Source organism: Triticum urartu, chromosome 3A (genome assembly GCF_056163025.1).
Source record: "Triticum urartu cultivar PI428250 chromosome 3A, HENAU_Tu73, whole genome shotgun sequence".
Classification (NCBI taxonomy): domain Eukaryota; kingdom Viridiplantae; phylum Streptophyta; class Magnoliopsida; order Poales; family Poaceae; genus Triticum; species Triticum urartu.
Genome location: NC_141875.1, coordinates 3,581,166 through 3,601,476, shown reverse-complemented (window position 1 = coordinate 3,601,476; position 20,311 = coordinate 3,581,166). Strand labels below are relative to the sequence as shown.

Genomic DNA, 20,311 nt, shown 5'->3' with positions numbered 1-20,311 from the left:
ATAGCAGCTAATAAAGATCGAATACTAAAGAGTAATCTAGGCCACTCGCGGTTCCTGAGGCGCGGGCGGTGGACAACCAAAGTGAAGGAACCATCACTGGATCATAGCTCGGGTGATCTCCCCAAAGAACCTGCCAGGTATTGGAGAACCTGACGTCCATAGCAGCCATGTAGCGATGGACGTGCTCGTCCTCCTCCCTGACACGGCGACATACCACCTCCGGCGGGGCCGGCTCCCTCCGCACCAAAAGTGGCCCACGCGAACACCACCAAAGGAGATGAGGGTCGATGACGGGACCCGAGGCCGGGTTCCTCACCAAGTGTCGCGCCCCTGAAGGTAGCACCTCCCAGTGCCAGCCCGGCGGAGCCCAGTCCCGGACATGGGTCCTCTGAAGCAGGAAGTCGTCGTGAACGGGTCGATGGCGAGGATGCGGGCCGGGCATCGTCGACAAAAAATACTATATGCCGCAAAAGTAACATTTTTTAAATGATGGATTGTGATTTCATATATGCAAATTCTAAATTTTATAACTAAAAATATAAGAAACTAAAAAAACATTGTTCATCGTCTTACAATTTGAAATTAATCTAATTCATCTAGCAAGCTAAAACTAACATTTCCAAAATTTCTAACATTTCTATATAACTAACATTTCTATAACATTTGACATTATATATATTATAACAAACATTTCTATATACTATTTGACATTAATCTAATCTAATTAATTAATTCGTCTAAAACTTTGTATGAAAAATAGAAAAACAAAAAAAACTAAAAGCTAAAAACAGAAAAATTGTGTGTGTGTGCGCATGTAGTGTGTGTGTGTGTGTGTGTGCATGTAGTGTGTGTGTGTGCGCGCGCGCGTGTTTGTGCGCTACGGCCGGCGCCGGCGCGTCGGTGTGGCTTTGATCGATTGGAGGGAGGAGAGGGGCCGGGGGAGGGTCTCACAGCGCGCGCGGGCGAGGTCGATCCATGGCGACGGCGACGGCGAAGGAAGGGTATGGCGATGGGCCGGTGCGGCGACCGGGACAGGCCGGCGACGGGGACGCCGCGGAGTCGACGGGGACGACGCGACGAGGACGGGGGCGTCGTGGGGTCGACCGGGACGGCGCGACAGGGCGGCGACGGCGCGGGACGGGGCAGCGGCAGAGATAAATGGGAGATGAGAAACTGAAATTTTTCGAAGTGTTTCTTATATAGGGGACACCTTTAGTACTGGTTGGAGCCACCAACCGGTACTAAAGGCCTGTTTTGGCCCGGCCAAACGGCGCGAAGGGCAAGCCTTTAGTACGGGGTGGTGGTTGGAACCGGTACTAAAGACCCACCCTTTAGTACCGGTTCCAGCCACCAACCGGTACTAAAGGTGGTGCGCTGGCGCAGGTGCGGTGCGGCAAGTTTAGTCCCACCTCGCTAGTCGAGGGGCTCCCGCACTGGTTTATAAGCCCCGGTGTGGTATCTCTCTCGAGCTCCTCTCTTAAGCTGGCCTTCCGGGCCTATGTCTGCTGCTATGCCCTGATGGGCCTATTGGGCTAGCGGGCCTGCATCCTGGCCCAGTTACAATTTACGTTTCTAGTCGTATGCAGGTCACTGTGGCCTAGTAGGTGGGCTTTTTTCATTTAGTTTTTTATTTTCTGCTTTATTTATTTTGTTTTATTTATTTTTAGTTGTTTTTGCTGTATTTAGAGTTTCTTTGTGAATATTTTTGCTTTAGGTACAAAAATTAGAAACTTTCTGTTAGTGCCGGTAGTTTTCAAATTTGAATAGTTTTAATTTTGAATTATTTGAAATTTGTGTGAATCACTAGTTTGTGAATAACTTAACTTTAAAAATTAGTAAAGGCATGAAAGAATTTGTTTGCACATAATATTTCTTCGCGTTTCAAATGCCAAAACACATAACTACCCTAACTATTACAGAGATTCCCTCCTGGGTGTGAAACACAGAAGAAAGTGATGATAGTGAAGCCGATCACATGCCAGATCTTTGTGTGTGAAACTTTTTCTTCGCGTGTGTCCCTTTTGAATTATTTGAAATTTGTGTGAATCACTAGTTTGTGAGTAACTTAATTTTAAAAATCAGTAAAGGCATGAAAGAATTTGTTTGCACACTTATGTGTTGTTGGCACAACAAGCGGGGGGATTTATTGCGCCGACTGTTCTCCCAGCTGGGGAACGGTTTTACCGCATTTTTTGCCAGCTGATTTACTCGAGCTCGAGCTCACCTCTTTCTGTAGACGTGCTCGATTTAACTTCCTGATGTGGAGCTCATAGTCTGTGTCAACAGGCTTGGGATCTGGTGGTCTAGCCATACGAATGAAGTGGTCAATCTTTTCCTCATTCACTTTCTCCCTTGGCGGCGGTGGCGGTTTCGGTGCAAAATGGGCTTCCACCTCGGCCTTCGATATGGCTGCGTTTTCCTCCTCGGACTTGTCATAAGGCCTCTGTGCCATAGCTTTTATTTAACTAATCCAAAAGAAATATAAAACAATTTAGTATTCAAATTACAATGCATGGATGCAATCAATTAATAAGGAAAAACTGAATCAATCATAGTACATAATAAGCATCATCGAATAGTCTCGAATAATAGATATAATCTCGAATACATCATCTCGAATAATATATATAATCTCAAATAAATCATCTCAAACATTATATATCAAATACATCACTAGCTAGCTAGCTATCTATAGCAGCTAATAAAGATCGAATACTAAAGAGTAATCTAGGCCACTCGCGGTTCCTGAGGCGCGGGCGGTGGACAACCAAAGGGAAGGAACCATCACTGGATCATAGCTCGGGTGATTTCCCCAAAGAACCTGCCAGGTATTGGAGAACCTGACGTCCATACACTATTTGAAAAAGGGGCTATGGTCCAGGCCGCCTCAGCCCATTAGTCCCGGTTCAGTCTTGAACCGAGACCAATGTGGGCATTGGTCCCGGTTCGTGAGCCCAGGGGGCCGGCCGGGCCACGTGGGCCGTTGGTCCCGGTTCGTCTGGACCTTTTGGTCCTAGTTGGTGGGACGAACCGGGACCAAAGGGCCTCCCTCCTGGCCCACCACCATTGGTCCCGGTTGGTGGCTTGAACCGGGACCAAAGGCTCCCCTTTAGTCCCGGTTCATGCCACGAACCGGGACCGATGAATTGCCTATATATACCCCCTCGCGCAAGAGCAGAGCACAGTGCTCTGTTTTTTCTGGCCGAGGGGGAGAGGGCTTTGTGGTGCTCTAGCTCACCTCCTATGCACATGAGGTGTTCGATGGAATGCCCGAGCCACACTACTTAAGCTTTCTCCTCTCGAAGCTCGACCTCCAAGCTCCATTTTCCTCGAGATTTGTCTAGATTTAGCGGTCCGTCACGCCCCGTCCCCGTCTTCACCGCCGTCGATCACCCGCGCCGATCTCATCACCGACACCACCGTGGTGAGCCTCTTGTTCTTATGTTCTTTCTGAAAGGAAAAATATTCTTACTTGTATGTTTAGATAGATACTTGTATCATTTTCTTACATTTATTATTGCATCTTATATAGTGCGATGGTTTTGGTATCCGCCCCCGTCGGCCCTCGTCCTGTCTATGATTCGGATTTGGTATGTATATTATCTTTATAACTATTGGTTCATTTATTGTTTATGAAAATTATGCCGACCAACGTGACATAGATTTTATTTATCTAGGATGTATGTGAATCGGAAATGCCAACCGACCTTGTCGAGAGGTTAAATTTAGTTGAAGAAGAAAACAATTTGTTGAAGGAAAAAATAAAAAAAATTGAGGAGGAGAAGATGATATTGGAGTTGCATGTTGCGGATGTCGTCGATGATCACAAGATCAAGATGGATGCAATGCGCTTGAAGATTAGAAAGATTAGAAAATATGCCATTCATACCGAGGTTTGGTATCATTATGCCGTTGGATCAATTGTTACCTTGGTTGCGATTATGATCGCATTTGTTTTCGCATTGAAATGTTTTACATAGTTTCAATGTATGGTTTAATTAATTAGATGCTCTGGAGAGCTATATGTTGTTAGATGAGAACTATGTATACACTTTGGTTTTAATGTGATGATGAACTTCTATTAATTTGGACACTTAATTATATATAATGCACGCAGATGAACCGGCAATGGATGTACGGTGACAGACACACCCGCGAGTACATTAAGGGCGTGCATGAGTTTCTCGATGCGGCTGAGGCAAACAAGCAGAATGGTTTTATGTGTTGTCCATGCACTGAATGTGGGAATACGAGGTCTTACTCTAACCGGAAAATCCTTCACTCCCACCTGCTTTACAAGGGTTTCATGCCACACTATAATGTTTGGACGAGGCACGGAGAAATAGGGGTTATGATGGAAGATGGCGAAGAAGAAGAGTACGATGACAACTATGTGCCCCCTGAATACGGTGATGCTGCAACGGGGGGAGCTGGTGAAGATCAAGAGGAACCAGACAATGATGTGCCCAATGATGCTGCCACGGGTGAAGCTGCTGAAGATCAAGAGGAACCAGACGATGTGCCCGATGATGATGATCTCCGCCGGGTCATTGTCGATGCAAGGACGCAATGCATTAGTCAAAAGGAGAAGCTGAAGTTCGATCGCATGTTAGAGGATCACAAAAAAGGGTTATACCCCAATTGCGAAGATGGCAACACAAAGCTCGGTACCGTACTGGAATTGCTGCAGTGGAAGGCAGAGAATGCTGTGGCTGACAAAGGATTTGAGAAGCTACTGAAAATATTGAAGAAGAAGCTTCCAAAGGATAACGAATTGCCTGACAGTACATACACAACAAAGAAGGTCGTATGCCCTCTAGGATTGGAGGTGGAGAAGATACATGCATGCCCTAATGACTGCATCCTCTACCGCGGTGCATACAAGGATCTGAACGCATGCCCGGTATGCGGTGCGTTGCGGTATAAGATCAGACGAGATGACCCCAGTGATGTTGACGGCGAGCCCCTCAAGAAGAGGGTTCCTGCGAAGGTGATGTGGTATGCTCCTATAATACCACGGTTGAAACGTCTGTTCAGAAACGAAGAGCATGCCAAGTTGATGCGATGGCACAGTGAGAACCGAAAGAAAGATGGGAAGTTGAGAGCACCCGCTGACGGGTCGCAGTGGAGAAAAATTGAGAGAAAGTACTGGGATGAGTTTGCAAAGGACCCAAGGAATGAATGGTTTGCTTTAAGCGCGGATGGCATTAATCCTTTCGGGGAGCAGAGCAGTAATCACAGCACCTGGCCCGTGACTCTATGTATGTATAACCTTCCTCCTTGGATGTGCATGAAGCGGAAGTTCATTATGATGCCAGTTCTCATCCAAGGCCCTAAGCAACCCGGCAACGAAATTGATGTGTACCTAAGGCCATTAGTTGAAGAACTTTTACAGCTGTGGAATGGAAACGGTGTACGTACGTGGGATGAGCACAGACAGGAGGAATTTAACCTTAAGGCGTTGCTGTTCGTGACCATCAACGATTGGCCCGCTCTCAGTAACCTTTTAGGACAGACAAACAAAGGATACCACGCATGCACGCACTGTTTAGATGACACTGAAAGTATATACCTGGACAAATGCAGGAAGAATGTGTACCTGGGCCATCGTCGATTTCTTCCGACCAACCATCAATGTCGAAATTATGATACCATGCATCCCAACTTTCAACTTTTTCAGAGTTCATTTGAAATGCTTTCATGTCTTATGGTTTGAAACTTTGATACTTCGAAAGTGATTGTCCATTTTGTACACGAAGTGCATCAAGTTTTTGTCATAACCCTCTCTACTTTTTGGAACATGCTATGTGGGTGAAATGATGATACCATGCCAACTTTCAACCTTTTCAGAGTTCATTTTGAAATGCTTTCCAATTTCAGAGTCATTTAGCTCAAAGAATGAATTAATAGCAAACAGAATGAACTACAAAACTTTTATGAGAATAAAAACAATCAATTAAAATATTATGTTATGATCAACTAAAATAAAACTATAATATTCTTCAATAGCAAAAAGAATATAATTTGTGTGACCTAAAATCAAACTATAAGTATTTAATTGTAAGTATAAATAAAAAATAAAGAGCAAAGAAGAAAAAAATTCTAATTTTATAGTAAAGTTATTCATAAACTAGTGATTCACACAAATTTTTAAAAATTCAAATTTAAACTATTTAAAATTTAAAACTAATGGCACTAACAGAAAGTTTATAATTTTTGTGACCTAAAAGCAAAAAGAAATCACTAAAAAACTGTAAGTATTTAGTTGTAAGTAGAAATAAAAAATAATTAGAAAAAAAATTCTAATTTTATAGTAAAGTTATTCATAAACTAGTGATTCACACAAATTTTTAAAAATTCAAATTTAAACTATTTAAAATTTAAAACTAATGGCACTAACAGAAAGTTTATAATTTTTGTGACCTAAAAGCAAAAAGAAATCACTAAAAAATTGTAAGTATTTAGTTGTAAGTAGAAATAAAAAATAAATAGAAAAAAAATTCTAATTTTATAGTAAAGTTATTCATAAACTAGTGATTCACACAAATTTTTAAAAATTCAAATTTAAACTATTTAAAATTTAAAACTAATGGCACTAATAGAAAGTTTATAATTTTTGTGACCTAAAAGAAAAAAGAAATCACTAAAAAACTGTAAGTATGTAGTTGTAAGTAGAAATAAAAAAAATAAAAAACCAAAAAAATATAGAAACAAAAAAGAAAAAACCAAAAAAATGCCTCCTACTGGGCCTCCATGGCCTGAATACGACTAGAAACCCTACATGGGCCAGGATTCAGGCCCGCAGAGGCCCAATAGGCCCACAGGCAGTAGCAGTTTAGGCCCGAAAGCCTGCATTTGAGAGGAGCTCGAAAGGGGAGGCATAGCAACGCTTATAAACCAGTATCGGCGCCCTTCAGCTAGCGATGTGGGACTAAACTTCTGGGCGCGGGGCGCACAAGGGCATTGGTCCCGGTTGGTGGCACCAACCGGGACTAAAGGGGGCATTGGTCACGGTTCGTGGCACCAACCGTGACCAATGCCCCCCTTTAGTCCCGGTTGGTGCCACCAACCGGGACCAAAGGCCGCCGCTTCCCGCCCTTTGGGCTGCTGAAAACTGGCCTTTGGTCCCGGTTCGTGGCTCCAACCGGGACCAAAGGGGGGCATTGGTCACGGTTCGTGCCACGAACCGGGACCATTGCTTTGGCTATATATACAACCCTTGCGAAATTTTCGCCAACCGCCATTCTTCTCTCCAACGCCGCCAGGCTGCTACGCTGCTCCTCGACGCCGTCGTCGCCGTCGCCTCCCCTAGCCGCCCGAGGTCGCCGTCGCCGCCCGCCCCCGTCGTCGCCGTCGCCCGGGCCCATCGTCGCCGTCGCCCGCGCCGCGCGCCGCCCCGCCGTCGCTGTCGCCGTCGCCCTCCCTGCCCCGACGCCGCCCGCCCCCATCGTCGCTGTCGCCGTCGCCCTCCCACGCGCCGCCCCGCTGTCGCCGTCGCCGTCGCCCGCCCGCCCCCATCGTCGCCGTCGCGGTCCTCCTCTGGTCCGGCCGCGGCGCCCTTTTTTTCTGTTATATGCTTTTTTCTGCTATATGCTTTTTTTTCATGTATATATATGCTTGTTTTTTCATAGATATTTTTCTGTTCATAGATATTTTTTCATAGCTATATTAGGATTTTTTTTCATAGATATTTTTTCATAGCTATGTTAGGATTTTTTTCATAGATATTTTTTCATAGATATTTTTCTGTTCATAGCTATATTATGATTTTTTTCTGTTTATATATATGTATATATATGTTCTCTGTGTATATATCTATGTTCATGTATATATGCAAAAAATAGTTCTTTAGAAAAATTAGGATTTTTTTCTGTTCATAGATTTTTTTGGTGATATTAATTATTGTAAATATGAAATTGTTTTTATATTCATATGCACAAATGAATTAGAAGAGGGAGAAGAAGAGGGGGTCGAGAGGGGGTCTAGGGTCGCCGAGGGGTCGAGGGTCGTCGAACATGAGAGGAGGAAGAGGATAAAAAAGAAGAGGAATAAGAAAAGAAAAAAGAGGAGAAGAAAGAATAGAGGAGAAGATCTCCTCTATTCTTTCTTATCCTCTTTTTTTTCTTCTTCTTCCTCTTTTTTTATCGGGAACGAGGGTCGTCGAGGGTCGCCGAGCGGTAGAGGAAGAAGAGGATAAAATAGAAGAGGAAGAAAAAAAAGAGAGGGGTCGACGGTCGCCTAGGGGTCGAGGGTCGAGAGGGGGTCTAGGGTCGCCGAGAGGGGAGAGGAAGACGAGGAGAAATAAATAAGAAGAAAAAAGAAGAAAAAGAAGAGGAGAAGAAGAAAGGAATAGAGGAGAAGAAGAGAAAAATAGAATATATTCTATTTTTCTCTTTTCTCCTCTATTCCTTTCTTCTTCTCCTCTTTTTTTTCTTCTTTTTTTTCTTCGACATGTGGGGGGGGGGGGGGTCGAGAACGCCGGACATTCATGAGAGAGGCGAGGAAGAAGGGGAAGAAGAGGAGAGGAAGAAGAGGAAGTCTTCTCCTCTATTCTTTCTTCTCTTCTTTTTTCTTCTTCTTCTTCCTCTTTATTTTATCGGGAACGAGGGTCGTCGAGAGGGCTGACGAGTGGTAGAGGAGAAACCCTAAATAGAAAGTATCGTCGGTGTGGGATACATGTCCCGTCGGTGTCGGACATTACATCCACATCCCACAAGTGGCGCGGGCTTCGACGCCCACGTCACTTGTGGGACGTGGATGTAGTGTCCGACACTGAAGGCCACATGTATCTCACAGGGAAATGCATTTGGATGAACGAACAAATGGACATACCAGTCAGTAAGCTTAAGCAGTATATCGACGCAGCGCAGGAAGGGACGTTCTTTCCAGACAGAGAGCACGACGAGCTCACAATGGCCCTCGGGAATCCTGAGCACCCTGGACAGACACGAGGCACGCCAGGCTCCGTTCCGTGGAAGGTTGGGTTTCCGGACGTAGGCGGTTACAAATCCCATGAGAGGAGGAAGAAAGTGCAGCAGACCGAACTGCAGGCGCTGCACGCAAGGGTACAAGCGATAGAGGAACGAGAAGCAAATCGCAGCAAACGTACTGCCGAAGCCTCCCCCGAAGCTACCCCGCCATCTCAGCGCAGAAGCAGCGTGGCTTCCACCGAGCTGCTTCAGCCGGAGCTTGCCTTGACGGCTCCTGCCAGCTATCCTGTGGATGCTATAACGGAGTCTCAAAATTGCCACCTTATGACGCAATGGATGAATTTGATGGTCAAGGCGGCTGTTGGCTCTGTTTATCCTACTGAACCCGGCGCAACTTTTCACTGTCGGCCGATTCTAGAAGGATATGCTAGGGTGATGGTGGATGAGATAACGGAGGGATTTGAGGACCTCCAGCTTGACCACCCTACCGGTGAAGGGGAGACTCGACTGGGGTCTGCTCTGAAGACTCCATGCCTATGGCGGAAGGACCTCATCAACCTTCTGAACTGGACGCCTCCGCCTCCTCCTCCTCCTCCGGTGAGTCAGGGCACTCCGCCTCCTCCACCGCCTCCTCCTCCGGCGAGTGACGATCAGGGCCCTCGGCCGGCTCCTTCTCCGGCGCGTGGCGGCACTCGGCCTCCGTCTCCGCCTGCACCGATGTGCCCGAGCAGCCAACCTCCTCCTTCTCCGCCTCGTCAGCAAGGGCAGAAGAGACCTGCCGCCGCTCCAGCTGCTCCGGCGGGTCGTATTCCTTCTCCTGTGCCTCTTAAGCAAGTAAAGAAGGCAACCGCTTCGTCTGCTCGGTCGGCGTCTAGCAGTACAACCAGTGGCGGGAGGACATACAGATTCGGTCCTTCTCTGAAGACTCCAGAGAAGTTACCATACGAGAGGACCCAGGAGGAGAACGCCGAGATTGCGCGAGAAGAAGTGAGGAAATTCTTTGAAGGGGTGAAAGCAAAGAAACATCCACCTCCGGAGGAGAAGGTAGATGGGGTGAAAGTGAAGCGCACTCTGGCTGCCCTGACAAAACCACCAAAGTCTGATCCACCGAAAGGAAACTATGAGCGCATTATTGGAAAGGAATTTGCCGAAGCGGAGCGGTCGGGAAGTACTGTCAGTGATGAAAGGCTGAAAAAACGACGAGCTGGGAAACAAATTGCCCAGCTCGGCAAACAAGCGAAGCAATCATGCCCCCCGCTCAAGGTGCCTAGCCACAACGTCGCTAATGATCCGAGGATGGTGCCCGGTTATAGCAATCTCGCAGATTACCTGCCCGACGAAGTACATTATGAAACCATGGAGATGCAGATGCAAAGATACGATTACGGGAAGCCTCTCGTCAAAGATGAAAGATCTCTATCAACGATGATGCGAAGATTGCATGATTGGTACTTGAAAATCTGCAGAGACTCTGGGGGGAGTAGTACTTTGTATGTGAAAGTTAAAAAGGAGCATGACCTCGTTGGAATTGATCTGTTGCCTGTTCCATTTGAGGAGTTCTATCAGTTTTTCAATCAATTGGCCCTCGATAAAACAACGGTCGCCTGCTACTGTCTGTAAGTAGTACTACTTCTGTCATTAAGTTTCTCTATATAGCTTAGCTCTTTCATTGCATGTATTTATAATCATCCTCACTATATTATGCAGATTGAAGATCGTCGAATTGAAGAAAAGACTAGTCGGTGATATTGGGTTCATTAACACATATCTCATATATGCAATTCAGGTTAAACTTCATGCCGCAGCTACCGAGGCCAACTTGCTACAATCGTTCGTAATAAATCAAAACAAAGATATAATACTCTTTCCTTACAACTTCAAGTGAGTGTTACTGTCTTGTGCGTATTCGGTTTCCCTTATATATTACTCAAGGTTATAGTAATGTAATTCATGAGTTATGCATGCGTGTGCAGTTTCCACTATATTCTCCTAGAGATTAAGCTTGAGCAGGGACTAGTAACCGTCTTAGACTCAAAACGAAAAGATCCCCAGGACTATGCAGACATGACTGAAATCCTCAAGAAGTAAGTTAAATCGATCATTATCCACCATATCAGCAACTTTGTTCATTTCCTGATATCAAGTAATTGTTTTCTTTGTCCGGCAGGGTTTGGAGAAAATTCACCAAAAAAGTTCCGGGACTGCCGAAGGAGCTGGAATTTAGACACCCGAAAGTAAGTACTATAGTAGCATGTTCCGCGCATCTCCTAGTGATTCAAGCGCTAGTTTCATCAATACCATTTAGCATTCTTGCTTATCAGTTTGATTGACCTCTATTTCTTGTAAAGTGGTTGTGGCAGGAACAAGGGAATGATTTCTGTGGATACTACATCTGTGAGTCCATCCGCCACACGACGTGTGAGCGGGGCGGGTACTCTAATGAACAATATGAAGTACGTAAATAACAATATTCACAATTTTATTTTATTACCATCATTTGTGTTGAGTTTCATTCATATATATATATATATATATATGTATTGACCCCTTCTTCAAATTAGATGTTTCGGAAGCGGGATGAACTCCTAGCACCAGCTCGCATGCGAGCAATTCAAGAGGAATTGGCGGCATTCTTTCTTGACCACGTGATCCCTGAAGACGGAGAATTCTATGTGAACCCTGAGTCCATATGATTATATTTGTAAGAGATAATTATTGTATATATGTAGCCGGTAGTGTCAGATAGATATACGAGAACTTGTTGTTCGACCAATCTCTCGGAGAAGGAGAGGTGGTCGATATCACTTCTCTCTGTATGCATATATGTTCATGACGATCTTCTGTTTCCTTCGTTTGCTTTACTAGCTAGCCAGTGTGTCTAGTCCTCTCTATACGTATGTATAGTACGTAGCGTCGACCAAGCACGGACATAAGAGAGGACACTTCTCTATATTAATTATAGCTAGCTAACACAATATATGAAACACCTAAATTAACCCCCCAAAACCCCCAACCCCCCCCCCTTTCAAAAAAAAAACAAAAACCCTAGCCACAGAAAAGCTGACGCGTGGATGCCTATTGGTCCCGGTTGGTGCCACCAACCGGGACCAAAGGGTCTACTGACTGGGCTCCGCACACTGCCCACGTGGAGGGGCTTTAGTCCCGGTTCTGGATTGAACCGGGACTAAAGGGGGGAGGTATTAGTACCGACACTTTAGTCCCGGTTCAGGAACCGGGACTAAAGGCCCTTACGAACCGGGACTATAGGCCCTTTTTCTACCAGTGATAGCAGCCATGTAGCGATGGACGTGCTCGTCCTCCTCCCTGACACGGCGACGTACCACCTCCACCGGGGCCGGCTCCCTCTGCAGCGAAAGTGGCCCACGCGAACACCACCAAAGGAGATGAGGGTCGATGACGGGACCTGGGGCCGGGTTCCTCACCAAGTGTCGCGCCCCTGAAGGTAGCACCTCCCAGTGCCAGCCCAGCGGAGCCCAGTCCCGGACATGGGTCCTCTGAAGCAGGACGTCGTCGCGAATGGGTCGATGGCAAGGATGGGGGCCGGGCATCATCGACAACAAATACTATATGCCGCAAAAGTAAAGTAACATTTTTTAAATAATGGATTGTGATTTCATATATGCAAATTCGAAATTTTATAACTAAAAATATAAGAAACTAAAAAAACATCGATCATCGTCTAACAATTTGAAATTAATCTAATTCATCTAGCTAGCTAAAACTAACATTTCCAAAATTTCTAACATTTCTATATAACTAACATTTCTATAACATTTGACATTATAAATATTATAACTAACATTTCTATATACTATTTGACATTAATCTAATCTAATTAATTAATTCATCTAACACTTTGTATGAAAAACAGAAAAACAGAAAAAACTAAAAGCTAAAAACAGAAAAATTGTGTGTGTGCGTGTGTAGTGTGTGTGTGTGTGTGTGCATGTAGTGTGTGTGTGTGTGAGCGTGTGCGTGTGTGTGCGCTACGGCCGGCGCCGGCGCGCGGTGTGGCTTTGATCGATTGGAGGGAGGAGAGGGGCCGGGGAAGGGGCTCACAGCGCGCGCGGGCGAGGTCGAGGCGACGGCGACGGCGAGGCGAGGTCGATCCAAGGAGACGGCGACGGCGAGGGGAGGGGATGGCGACGGGCCGGTGCGGCGACCGGGACAGGCCGGCGACGGGGGCGCCGCGGAGTCGACGAGGACGACGCGGCGAGGACGGGGGCATCGCGGAGTTGACGGGGACGGCGCGACAGGGGCGGCGACGGCGCGGGACGGGGCGGCGGTAGAGATAAATGGGAGATGAGAAACTGAAATTTTTCGAAGTGTTTCTTATATAGGGGACACCTTTAGTATCGCTTGGAGCCACCAACCGGTACTAAAGGCCTGTTTTGGCCAGGCCAAACGGCGGGAAGGGCAGGCCTTTAGTACCGGGTGGTGGCTGGAACCGGTACTAAAGACCCACCCTTTAGTACCGGTTCCAGCCACCAACCGGTACTAAAGGTGGTGCGCTGGCGCAGGTGCGGTGCGGCAAGTTTAGTCCCACCTCGCTAGCCGAGGGGCTCCCACACTGGTTTATAAGCACCAGTGCGGTAGATGATTTTTCGAGTAGATGATTCTTCATATAAAAAACTTTTTCATCCGAGTTAGTATGCAAAAGTTATGCCCATTTAGAAATTTCAGAGAAATTTTGCAAATAAAGTCAAAATTCACATTTGCAAATTTTCCCAACAACTAGACCACATATGACATGGGAAACTTATTTTCTTTTATTTTTTTGACATTTCCATCATTTTCTTTTATTTTTTTAAAACTGAAAAGGCGATCCACAGGGGGGGGCGTAGAGTTTGAAAATGGGACCTTTAGTACCGGTTTGTGGCACGAACCGGGACTAAAGGTCTCATCCCTATTAGTCCCGGATCGTGCCTCAAACCGGGACTAAAGGTCTAATCTTTAGTCCCGGTTAGAGGCACGAACCGGGACCAATGGTTGTGGGCCAGGAGCGAGGCCCATTGGTCCCGGTTCATCCCACCAACCGGGACCAATGGCCCACGTGGCCCGGCCGGCCCCCTGGGCTCACGAACCGGGACCAATGCCCCCATTGGTCCCGGTTCTGGACTGAACCGGGACTAATGGGGTTACCCGGCCTGGACCAAAGCCCCCTTTTCTACTAGTGGTTGGTGTTAACAACTGGTACTAAAGGGCTCCCGGCCCCCGGAGCTGGCTCGTGCCACGTGGTTGCCCTTTAGCACCGGTTCGTGCTGAACCGGTACTAAAGGGGGGGCCTTTACTGACCACACTTTAGTGCCGGTTATGGAACTGGCACTAAAGGGCCTTACGAGCCGGTGCTATTGCCCGGTTCTGCACTAGTGACACCCGAGGTGATGTCTAGCATCAGTTATGGGGCAGCCTGAAGCAACATGGGGCATGTTCAGTACATTAAGATTAAGGATACAACTATGAGGTGTTCTTAGTAATACATTTGAGGTCTCATCCCACTTTGTCTGACAAAAGATGGAACTTATGTGTGATTCTTTACCCCACTTTTTAGGGTATATCGTAAATTTTCATCAAGGCTCATTTAATTTATTCACATTGATTACCAAACCTAGTAAATAAACACATGATTTCTTACTAGGATGATGCATGCGAGTGAAATATCAAATGTTTCTAATAAGCACACAAAAATCTATTTAGGTTAAGGATACATCAAACAGTAATTATGTATAATTGTGTAACATCATAATTTTGAATACAATGGTCTGGAATAAAAAATAAATAGAAGGTGATATAGTATTCACCATGATTGGTGTTACAACATGTTTGACGTCAATCATTAAAACCGATGTAAATTTATAAATAGTAGTAACTTGGTAGAAGAAAGTCGCATGTTGCCTCCCTAATGATCACAAGTCTTAGGGTAACATTCGCACTTGGCACCCATTAGTCTTTTAAACCTGTTCCGGCATTGTCCATCATCCCATCCGTCTTCAACACAACTATCTCGACACATTCCATTTTGATCAGGATGGCATTTATCCCAATGGTTGTGATAGCACATGTTTTCGGTAGATGAAACCTCACCTATGGATAAATAGACAAGGTTAGGAGAAGTAATATGAATGAATGTGTCCAACAATGTTGATATGTCATTACACAACATGAAACTTCGGCGAAATGCTGATTCTATGGATAATTATACTTACTACATGTAGCCATAAGGCAGAAAAGAATCAAACAACACATGGTTGTCTTCCTCCAGGCCTCCATGGTATAATGGCAGAATGTCGGTGATTTTTCTGAGAGAAGGCAAAGAATGTTGTCAAGATGGTGTGTGTTTTGGTTTCTATCGTTTTGAGGTTCTTATAATGTCCGTGCCCTATAGATAGTATAAATAGTTAGGTTGTAAGGCCAAGAGGAAAGCAAGGAAGCAAAATTAACCGGTGGAATACAACTAAGTGAACTAAACTTGGCACACGTCTTACAACTTAAAATAAATAGTATATCTATCACCTATCTAAGTTTAGCTTGTTGAATTGAATCATTCCGCACATTGACATGTGATAAGTGCATTACTATTTATATAGCATCCAAACTAAGATTGACGGTAAAGCACACTGGCTACAAAAAGGGAACCAATGATATCTTCTTAATTTATCTATGTTTTTTGTTCTATTCATTCCATAATTCTATTAATTAAAAAAATATTCAAATTTATTTGGACCAACATATTAATCAATTTTGTAGAGCTAGTTCATGTTTTCAATACTTATGCTTTAAGTGAAAATAGGTTTTTGGAGTTCTAGGGGAAGTTCTGGAAAATTAGGAGGGTCAATTTAATAAAGGAAGGGAATCAAAAGTCCAAGGAACAAGGTCAGGAAGGACATTTGTGCATGCACACCCTGTCGGGGTTGATTTCTGATACCCTTGGTATATATACACCTCAAAAAACTTGGTCATATTTATCATATTTTTTTGTTTGGTGGCACTTCGCAACCCAAGGCCATCATATCTATAGTCATATTAAGGTAAGCTTCCTGAGTAAGGAAAGATCGTTATCTTAGTTAACATTGATAATTGATGCTCTCATGGCAATATATGAGGTGCCCACCAACAACATGAATCATTGTGCTCTCATAATAATCTGTTAGGCTATTCTTTATCTTTCATTTTTCCAAAAAAACGTAAAAAACATGTTTTAACTTCTTCAGATGGCATTGAGATTGTAGTCTTAACAACATGGCACCTCATAATGTTTCCGATACCATGTGATTGAGTGGGTTGGCTATAGGGGAGTCCATAACTGACCACATGGAAAATGTTTGCAATCATAAAACCATCCCACGTGATTTCTAAACCAAGAATCATATGAGAATATGGAGTCAATCACTGACAATTCGTTTCATTAAATTGCTTGTGATGGCATAACTATCTCTTGTTGTTTCTTCCCATATACCATTTGTGATGATACTAGTCATCACACACGTTACATGTCAAATGGAACGTGTGCATTGTACTGTCAATAGCACATGCAAAAGTTCAAAAAATCACTTTATTCTAGTTATTTATTGCACATGTTACATTCTAGGTGAACCGTGTGATTTAATATGTTCATAAAACATGTATTCTTTTAATAAATTGTGGGATTTGATGTAACCATAAATTTCTTTGTTGGATCACAACCCAATAGACGCCTTGAGATGTAACACTCAGTGTACTCCTTTGGAAAGCACTAACCGGAAAGGCATTTAGTTACAGAACAATATTAAATGTTGTAACATGGCAAGGCGGTGAAACAGAAGTAAACTACTCTATCTAGTCATATTAAATGAGGTGGGAAACATTTAGATAGCATCCCTCAAAAATACCTCATGGCATTTAATGAGGATAATTAAGGTTCTTCCCTAAACTGTATTATAGGAGTTGCTAACATGAAACTCAATGGTATATGTGAAAATAAATTTAATTAGCTATGAGTTTAGTTGCAATCTACACATTTGTACTTTCCTAAACCATATATAAAATTTTGTGATCCGAAATGAAGTTAATTAGTTACGAGTTTAGCAATTTTACAACGGTATTTGAGCAATTTTAATTCAGACACCAAGTTAAAAATTGTTGACATATGTGAAAATAACTTATTAAGAAACTTGACGAAATTCTAAGAAACTTACATATATAACATATTTTAATCGGACCAATGGTTTAAAAGTTATAACATATGCATAGAAATGGCATTTTTAAAAATGTATAAAATACAGAAATAACTAATATAAATAACAAGACTAACACAACTGAGCATTAGATATTAAATCACAGCCATAGGCGGTGTGTTGGGGATATTACTGTTGGGTGTAAACCGGCCAGGAGAGGTTGGGTTAACTTCATCAGTAGTTGGTTATGCTTAAAGCCCATGAAGACAGATGAGGATGTTGTGTAAGGCCCAGGGCCCAGGACCGGTTTAAGGCCTGCAGCTGTAAACCGACTTTTGGTATGTAACTTGTATTGTAAGATAGAAGTAGTGGAGACCGAACCAGACACACTTATGACCCGGTCTCGGGACTCCGTAAACCGACGGGCGTCAACCCATGTATATAAGGCGACGACCCGGCGGCGGTTCAGGACAACAGACAACAACTCGAGACTTAGGCGAAGCATATTCGCTCCCTGGTCATCAAAACCCCATAAATTCCATCACAAATAGACGTAGGCTTTTACCTTCATCGAAGGGGCCGAACTAGTATAAACTCTCTTGTGTCCCTTGTCCGCTTTAACCCCTTCAAGCTAACCCGTAGCGATGGTTCCACGACTAAGTCCTTTCAAGAGGACATCTGCCGTGACAAAACCACGATAGTTGGCGCCCACCGTGGGGCTATCGCACGATGGTCTCAAGTTCTTGGAGGGCAACTTTGAAGGACTCAAGGGTTACGGCATGGGCTGGATGACCAAGAGTCGTCGCGGCAAGCTCTACATCGACGATGCAGGATGGGGCCCCGAGGTCGGCTCAATTGAGTACGGGTATCGGGTCCCCTTTGGTGGCATACACGTCTTCATCGGCAAGATCGGTGAACTGGGCCCTGAGCCGGACATCCGCACTGACCTAGTCAAAACGGCTCAGCGTGCACGATCTGCCCGGGTCAAGCCAGCCATGAAGCGTGCCTTCATGGGAGTCATCCATGGAGGGGAATACGAGGATAGATCGGAATCTGGTGGTGAGACCGTCGTTTATTCTGGCGACGAGTCATCGACCGGAGAGACCGAGTCGTTGTATCAATTTCCAGATGGCGAGATTGGGGGCTGTTCCGATGGCGACAGTATTCCGGACCCTTCTGATCCGCCAAACCGGGTTGGAATATTCATGGTCGGTACACACTACAAAAAAAACACTTCCGTGATGATACGTGTTTGTCACAGTAGGTCGCTTTTTTGTCATGCATGTACATCAATGACAAATTTATGATAGAATCAAGATAGTCATACCTGTGCTGTCGTAGAAGTGTTCCATGACATTACCAAAATTATCATCACGTAAGAGTCCACTTCCATGACGATAAATCGCGCGTCACATAAGTGCTTTCGTCAAGGGTGACCGACACGTGGCATCCACTGTAACGGAACACCGTTAAGCTATCGGGTCGGGTTTTGGATCCGATAACCCATTAATAGCCCCGACCAATGGGAAATTTCCATGTGTAAATTCTTATTAGCCGGACGAAACACGTGTCAGCTCGTCAGTGGGTCAGATAGGCGCCTATGATATGTCGACACGTGGCACGGCCCAACAGAGGCCCATTCCTGTGAAAAGGCCGGTCCGCTTGACTTGGTCAAAAGGTGGAGGGCCGGCCCAAGGAAAGCCTGTTAACGGCATGTTCGCATATAGCCCATTTACAGCCCGCTAAGCCAAGGCCCGTTACGCCCAATCCGAATTAGGCCCAGTAGCGTCATCTGGGTTGTCCAATATGATTCCAGCCCGTTTTCACTTCTGGCCCATGTATAGCCCATGATGTCTTTTGGCCCATATGAGGCCCTTTGTAACTCCTGGCCCATTAGTGGCCCGTGCTGAAACTGGCCCGTAATGAATAGTGTATTACTTTACACCCCTTAACGGCCCATGGTGGAACTGGCCCGTAATGAACAGTGTATCACTTTATACCCATTAACGGCCCGTTATTCCGTTGGGCCGTTTCCAACCCAAGTTAACTTTCGGCCTTTTGAGGGCCCATTTATTCTTGGGCTCATTTGCAGCATTCGGTTACTTACGGCCCATTACTATCATTTTCTGCTTGTGGGCCAAATTCAGCCCGTCATTACAGTCGGCCCGTTTGTGGTCTGTTAATACGTTGGGCCGTTTTCCTAGCGTCATCAAATACGTCCTATTAATGATGGCCCGTTACGGTCGGCCCATGAACGGACGATTCCAACTCTAGACCGTTTACGGCCATAATGCGGCCTGTTATTGGCCCATGTTTGGCCAATCGATCATACGGCTCGTATAAGGCCCATTGATGATACGGCCCGTAGAAGGCCCATTGTTTCTACGGCCCGTAGAAGGTCTGCTGTTTCTACGGCCCGTAGAAGGCCCACCGTTCGTACGGCCCGTAGGAGGCCCAGTGTCACTACAGTAAATATTAGCCCATGGTTATTGTGGCCTCGTTTTAAAAATAGGTTATTGCAGCCACTAGTTAACCGCGGAAAAAGAACTGCAATGACTACAAGCAAACAAATAAACAAGACAACAAGGAAATAATTAAGCAAGCAACTAACGCTAGGCTATCACGGCTATTACACATATTACATCCACTAGGCATCAAAGTTCGCCACCAGTGCAAATATAGGGAAGAAAGCAGCATATCATATACACTGGCCGTCAAAATTGGCCACCAGTGCAAATAAACACGGCAGCAAAACAAGAGCATAACTGAAACAACTTCAGAAGAGCTCAAGAAACGTTATCCTGGGTATCCACCATGCCGGCAATAAGCTTAGCAAGCTGATTAGCTTTGTCCTGTTTGGCGCTAAAATCCTCCAACGCTTGTTGTTGCACCAGAAAGTATGCATCTGAATGCTCCAAGGACTTCCGCAGTCCTTCCGCTTCTTGTCGCAACACAGCTGATTGATGTCTTTCAGCTTGTAATTGAGACTCAAGAAACCGAACTGATTCAGACAGTGAGTTTGAATAGCTTGTGCAAGCGGTAGTGGCCAGTAACTCCAACACTAAACCAAGAGAGGATGTGTCACTATCCTGAACCTTATCTGCATTACTTGCTTTACCGTTGCTTAATAAGGCACTCTTCCCCAATATTCTGGCAGCATTCTAAAAGAAGAAACAAGCAGACACATAACAAGTTTAACATGTACTC

The 20,311-nt window shown here is 44.9% G+C and overlaps 1 long non-coding RNA gene across 1 annotated transcript; it reads right to left on the bottom strand.

Moving 5' to 3' along the window:
* Window positions 1–14,643: 14,643 nt before the first annotated feature.
* LOC147977563 (uncharacterized) lies at window positions 14,644–15,381 on the bottom strand. The gene is made up of 2 exons (XR_015599448.1): window positions 15,158–15,381; window positions 14,644–15,035 (listed from the first exon to the last, which is right to left on the bottom strand). It is a non-coding gene; the product is annotated as an uncharacterized LOC147977563 (long non-coding RNA).
* Window positions 15,382–20,311: the final 4,930 nt, after the last annotated feature.